This window comes from Aethalodelphis obliquidens, unplaced genomic scaffold, assembly GCF_003676395.1.
Source record: "Aethalodelphis obliquidens isolate GAN/ISIS:26980383/991018 unplaced genomic scaffold, ASM367639v1 scaffold25, whole genome shotgun sequence".
NCBI lineage: Eukaryota > Metazoa > Chordata > Mammalia > Artiodactyla > Delphinidae > Aethalodelphis > Aethalodelphis obliquidens.
In genome coordinates this window covers 15,606,454-15,613,355 of record NW_020837969.1, presented here as the reverse complement: position 1 = coordinate 15,613,355, position 6,902 = coordinate 15,606,454, and the positions used below count along the sequence as shown (strand labels likewise).

Sequence of the window (6,902 nt, the reverse complement as noted above, 5' to 3'; positions counted from 1 at the left end):
AGGAAAGAAATAGAGTGGAACACCTTGGAAATGAGTCATTTGGCAAATGGCTGCCCACTGTGAGAAAACATGAAGACACAGGGGCTATATTTTGTTGTAATTAATCTCTAGAGGATAAAAAGAGAATGTGCAAGAAACATCTTTGGTTTTACTTTATTGTTATGATTAATCATCTTTCTCTTCCCCTAACCTTTCAGGGGTCCAATACCTTCTAGCTAGAGCCCCTGTGATATTATATCTCTGGGGAGGGAGGGAGGGAGGGAGTGTGTGTGTGTGTGTGTGTGTCTTTCACGTAATGTCTTAATTGCTTTTTAAAATCAGCTTTCCTTTCCACACTACAGCTGGGGAGACTTTTTGTTTGTGATTCTTATCTATTAAGTGTTCAGTGGTTAGGAAGCCAGAGCAGCAATCTACAACACAGTAGTTGGCCAGAAGACCATCTGTGTGGAGACTTGAGGACAGAAAATGGTAAGATAAACAAAACACAGCTATGTCAGGTAGAAGCAGGGTGTTCTGCCTCAGAATTCTCGATCTGGTCATCAGAGTTCATTCCTTGGGTCAGTATATGGGTGAGAATATAACCCAATTCCACAAAGTAATACGCCAGCTCCAAACTTTCTTCCTTCCACTATACAGCATTTAAAAAATAATAATGTGTATGTACTTTGTGAAAATGCCTAAACTTTAAGTCCAACCTTCTGCTGTTATTTTCTAACGATTTCTGTTTATCAGAAATGATGTCCATTTTTCATCCATTCATTCATTCAGAAAATATGTATTGAATGCCAACTATATTCCAGGAACTGTTGTCGAAGTTGGGAACAAAGCAATGAACAAAACCGACAGAATAGGCAAATTGATTTCGGCTCATTAAAAACCTCCTATAGGATTAACTTCTGTAACATTTCCTTCAATTTCTGATTGTATCTGAATCTAGATCGTCACTAGAGTACAATGTTTACGTAGCATAACCCATGCCCCTCCCCCGACCCCTACACCACATCTACACCCTAATCTCTGGAACCTGGGAATGCTACCTGGCATGGTAACAAGGAGTCTGACCTCATTTCTGGATGCTTGACTGCTGACAGTTATCAAGCATCACCCCTCATTCTTCACTTGTATCCACACCTGGAAAATCTGATAAGGCAGAATGAACGCTCCCTCTGTTGGCGTTGGTGGGAAAGTCACATCACATGATCTCCTTCTTGCACACAGAAATTTTCACTCAACCCTGGCCCCACCCCCTAACCACAAGAGAAACTCAGGCCTGTCTCCTTCCCTTGCTTTACAGGCCATTTCAGACCTGCTTGAGAGTCCTACCTGCCCTTCTCAGAAACTTCAACTGTATAAATAGTGGATCTTTTCATTTCCTCTTGGTTTGCGTGTGGCGTCATCAGTCTTGGACACTGGAGACACATTTTAGGTGACTGTTCATCTTCCTTTACAGGTGAACATAACCTACAGAGGGAAAAAGAGGGAAAAAAAAGTCTTTGCAGATGTTGTTAAGTTAAAAATTTTGAGATGGGGCAATTATACTGAATTCTCCAGATGGGCCCTAAGTGCAATCACGTATGTCTTTTTAAGAGGGAGACAGAGGGAAATTTTACCACACACAAAGAAGACAGTATGAAGATGGGGCATACAGAGATCAGAATGATGACCTCAAGGATTCGAGGGATGTGGCCACAAGCCAAGGAATGCTGGAAGTTACCAGAAGCTGGAAGAGGCAAGAAACAGATTCTCCCCTGAGCCACTGGAGGGAGTATGGCCGTACTCACACCTTGATTTTGTCCTTGATACTGATTTCAGACCTCAGGCCTCAAGAATTGTGCGAGAATAAACCTCTGTTGTTTTAAGCCACTTAGTTGGTGGTAATGTGCTACAGTAGTTCTAGGAAACCAATACACCCTCAAGAGATGAGTGCTTTTCCTTCTGACATCCTATGCACTGTTGGGCACCTCAAGACCATTTTCCCTGGTCCCTGTTTAAAAGCTCTGATTCCTTCAAGCTCATGACCTGAGACTAGACCTTCTGTCACACTCCTCAGTCTTTTATAATCCTCTTAATCATAGATAATTTTAGCCACTGGCCTGCTATTTTTCTCACTAGCACTCTTCTTGGTGATTTCTCTATCCATGTAGACAATCTTATCAATATCCAGGACACTCGGTTTTTGTCCTCCTTTATTCCACTACTCTAGCCTTCCACGTTATCTTCCACGATCATTTCCTAGACGTTCTGCATACCCCAAACTCACTCCATCTCCTCCATGATCTTAATAGGAAGAATCCCACTCCCTGAACAATTTCTTGCTGTCTGTCTCACTTTCCATCCCCACCCCCATTTTAATATTTTGAATCTGCAAACCCACATTCCATTTATCCTATCCTCATGCTCTCAATTCTTTCACAACCCAGCTTAAATCTCATACCCATCATAATTACTCCCTTACTTTACTCTCAATTTCCTTGCCCCTTTTCCTATGTCATATATGCTTAGCAAAACCACAACAATAATTAAATACAACCTATGCCAATTACTTGTCAACATCCAAGTAACTGGAAATGAATGGAGAAAAACACTACATACGCTGTCTGGTCTCACATTAAATGTGAGGAAATAAACTTCAAGAGGATACCCAGGACTGCCCAACAATAGTATTAAATTTATTTATCAAAATTACTGTCCTTCCCTCCTAAATGACTTTCATACCTTTCTTCCTCAAACCTCCAACATGCCTACTTTACAGCTCTTTCTCTAATAATGACTTTGATCCTTATGTCACTGAGAAATTTAAAAGCACTCAGAAGAGAACTTCTACAAACTTCTAACACCAAATAAATCAGTTTAACTGCATCTGACCTGTACACTTTGCTTAAAATAGATGAATGACCTTTGTTGTTTCCAAGGCCAAACTGGTCTCACTTATGTTCTGGATCCCTCTCAAATATTCAAGAATCCTGCTCAGGTAGTTTTCCCCTTTTTTCTTCTGGAACATAAAATATGCTCTAATAGATCATTCCTAAAAGCATCTAAACAGGCCGTAATATCACCCATCTTAAAACAAAAACCTCTCCCTTGGCAGGACAATCCCAATTTCCCATTTCTGATTCCCTGTTATAGCAGATTTCCTCAAAACAGTTTCTATGCTCACTGTCTCCACTTCCTTCTTCTCATTCTCTCTTATATTCTTGTCAATAAGGCTTTCATCCAATGTTCCACTGAAACCACTTTTGTCAGTGTCATCACTGACCTCCATAGAGCTAAACCCACTGATTCATTAGAGGTCATCATCCTTTCAGCCTCTCCTCAGTATTTAAAACAACTGACCATTCCCTCCTTGAAGTCTTTCCTTTACTTGACTATCCTGGATGGATATTTCTCAAATCTGTCCTTTCCTCTTCATCTGCATGGCTCGATCTCTGAGTCAGAGCCTCACTTCTTATATATACTACTTATTACTCCAACCTGGCTCTTTCTGCTATCTTGCTAGATCCTTTTCCTTATTCCAGTTTCTAGATCTTGTAAAGCACCCAGGACTCATGAATTACCATTTTCTCTTCTCCAGCTGTGCTCACCATCTAGAAAACCTTTATAACTCTATAAGCCATTTACCTACCTATGGCTCCTAAATTAATACCCACAGCCCTGTGAAGTTTATCCAGCTACCTATTTTAACAAATCTACTTGAATGCTTATTAATCATCTCAGGTTTAACACGTACAAAACTGTTTTCTTGGGCTTCCCTGGTGGCACAGTGGTTGAGAGTCCGCCTGCCGATGTAGGGGGCACGGGTTCGTGACCCGGTCCGGGAAGATCCCACATGCCACGGAGCGGCTGGGCCCGTGAGCCATGGCCGCTGAGCCTGCGCGTCCGAAGCCTGTGCTCCACAACGGGAGAGGCCACGAGAGTGAGAGGCCCGCGTACCGCAAAAAACAAACAAACAAAAAACTGTTTTCTTTCCCCACCATCCTGCTAGTTCCCTGACTTTGCAACCCATTTCTTCCAAATATTTTCTATTTCAGGAACTGTCATAATTTGTCCAATACCTCAAGTCAAAAATTTCTCACACCTTGCATCCTATCCTTTAGTAAATTTTATTGTTGCTTTCCTCAAAATATGTTAGAACTCTAACCAAATCTCACCACCTCCACAACTACCACTAATCCAAACCACCCACACTGTGGTGGCCATGAAGGTGCCCTGATCAGATCTCCCTTCAAGGAGCACAGTGATTGACAGCTACCAGCTGCCACGCTTTTCTGTCTCCAAGGCCACTCTTCCCCGGGCTCTTCCAACGACTGGCTCAGTAGCAGGGCAAGGGGAACTAGAACAGGTTCACTCTTGCTCAAAATAGGATTCCTCTAAAGAGCAACTTTTACTAAGGGACCCCCACTGGGCTGGCCAATACTTCCTCAGACCCATGCTGCAGTCTGATCTTCCCTCTCCTTTCATAGGTCTCCATTTGCATTGCTGTCTGAAGGCTCTCTCTGCCTACCTTGCTCCCTGTCCTTTAATCCTTCACAGTTATTTAGCTAGGTCTTGCAACACCTAATCCTGCTTGGCATTTGTGTCTCAGAAGCCCCCAGCTGACACAAATGCTTCATGGGTACTCGACCCTAATATCCCTCCCTGCTCTTACCCTTCATTCCCTATAGCAGCAAAAGGGGCCTTGTCACTCCTTTCCTTAAAGTTCTCCAATGGCCTCTCATTGTTCATCCAAATCTAACCATGCCCTCAAAACTTTAAAAATGTGGCCTCTGGCTATCTCTTCAAATTTCTCCTCTGCTCCTCTGCCCCTGTGACACTGGTCTCCTTGCTGTTACTTAAGTTCACGTGACACAGACCCACTTCAGAGTCTCCCCACACCTTTTTCTCATGCAGAGGTCAAGAATGCTTTTCTCCTGAATGTCCACATGAAAACTCCTTTACTTCTTTTGAGTTTCTGTTCTCATGTCTTCCCCTCAGGAAAACCTTCCCTGATCCCAACTGGATCTAAAACACGAACTATTTCCTACAACGATCACTTCAAACATTACTTAAATGTATTTAAAGGTCCAAATATGCCAGCAGTTTTTCAAAGGATTCTTGAATAAACCCCAAATAAATGTCAAATAAGAATGTAAAATAAGTCCTCGCTTCAGCAGCACATATACTAAAACTGGAACGATACAGAGAAGATTAGCATGGCCCCTGCACAAGGATGACACGCAAATTCGTGAAGCGTTCCATATTTTTTGGTTATAAAGCAGAAACTAACACACCATTGTAAAGCAATTATACTCCAATAAAGATGTTTAAAAAAAAGAATGTAAAATAAAATCATTTCTTTTGATAGCACAATATGTTAGATACTCACAATCTCCGGGAAATATTTTCCTCTGAGATTATTAAAGGTACACTTCCCTTTTCTTCAGCATCATGACAGGTTAAGTATTCTTTCCACTAATCTATCAGTTATTTATAAAATAAAATAAATGCATTGTGCAAATGGATGTAAACAAACAGTGACAATTTGTTTTATATTCTGAGCACATTTGCCATAGTTTGCATTTTAATAGCCTGCCTGGTAGCTCTTTGAGAATGTTGTTAGAGGCCAATAACTCTTAGAAGAGTGCAAATTATGAAGAGAGAGGTTTGATAAAGTGCTTATTATTTTGGTGGCTAAGCTATAAGAACTCATGTCTGAAGTTGATTTAAGAGTATTTCTTAAAAGTGGTCCAGTGCGATTTATTTCTAAGAGCTTTTTGCTGTATTCATCTAATATTAATTATTTGGAATTTAAAAATCATATTATGAAAGTATTTACTTGACACATGTTACTAAGAGTCAAATTTCAATAGGCCGATTATCAAGACCACACCTTAAGACACTGAATTGTCCCAGGGATGAATCATCTCACAATCTAACCTGTACACAGTAAATTCAAACATATGGAAAACACACTCAAATATAAAAAAGGAAATAAATTTATTAGAGGTTTTTATGAATAAGACTTGAAATGATGCTTTAACTTATTCCCTTTTTAATTTGAGCAAATTTGGATTTTGAGATATTCTTTTTTTTTCTGAAACAGACTTTATTTTTCAAAAGTAACATAATTTTAAAAGTGAGGAAACTTTAGAGATAATCTGAGCAAATCGCCTCATTTAAAAATGAGATTAAGGTCTAGAGAAGAAGGTGACTTGCCAAAACCCACAGACCTAATTGATGTTAATCGAACAGCACTATTTGGAGGTCAAACTCCAGCGTAGTAACTCCAAGTGAATGTTGTTTTCATTAAGCTACAATATTTTTATTCCATAATAGTTTTATGAAAGAATGATTCACTCATTTTATTTTTCCTCCAAATTTTTATAGCACAAGTGTCACACAAGACAAGGTTTCTGCTTCAAAGAGCTTGGGGTTTAATTAAAGAGATTTAAGATACATTTATTCAAACAACTAACAAAGTAATGGCATGTAATTATGTACAGAAATGGTAACAGGTTATGTGATTACCATTTTGCTGATATTTGAAATAGAAAATACAAGTATATATATTACATATTATATATATATATATATATAAAATCATGAGCAAAGTTAGACTCTCTTAGAAATTAACAGATGGAGTAGGAAAAAGTAAATAAGACAGAAAAGGAAGTGAATGACACCATTGTAACAGAATATTTAAATGAAATTTTCTGTCTCGTTTTCCACTGAAGCCCCAAAACAACAGCGGCGAATTACTCCCCACAGCCCAAAGGAAGGTGCTAGCTGCCTACAGAGTGCTTGAGAGTGCTTGAAGAAGACCTTGTTGGCAACTGGTTTTATAACCCTTTCTCGAATTTGAAAATACATTAAAGTTGAAGAGGCTATGAGTTGAAAATTAGAGTATTTCTTTGGAAAGTTGTCAG

At 39.6% G+C, this 6,902-nt stretch overlaps 1 non-coding gene across 1 annotated transcript; it reads left to right on the top strand.

Annotated features, from left to right (window-relative positions):
* The first annotated feature begins 5,134 nt into the window (after positions 1–5,134).
* Positions 5,135–5,241, top strand: LOC113629012 (U6 spliceosomal RNA). Its single transcript, XR_003436333.1, has one exon. It is a non-coding gene; the product is annotated as a U6 spliceosomal RNA (small nuclear RNA).
* Positions 5,242–6,902: the final 1,661 nt, after the last annotated feature.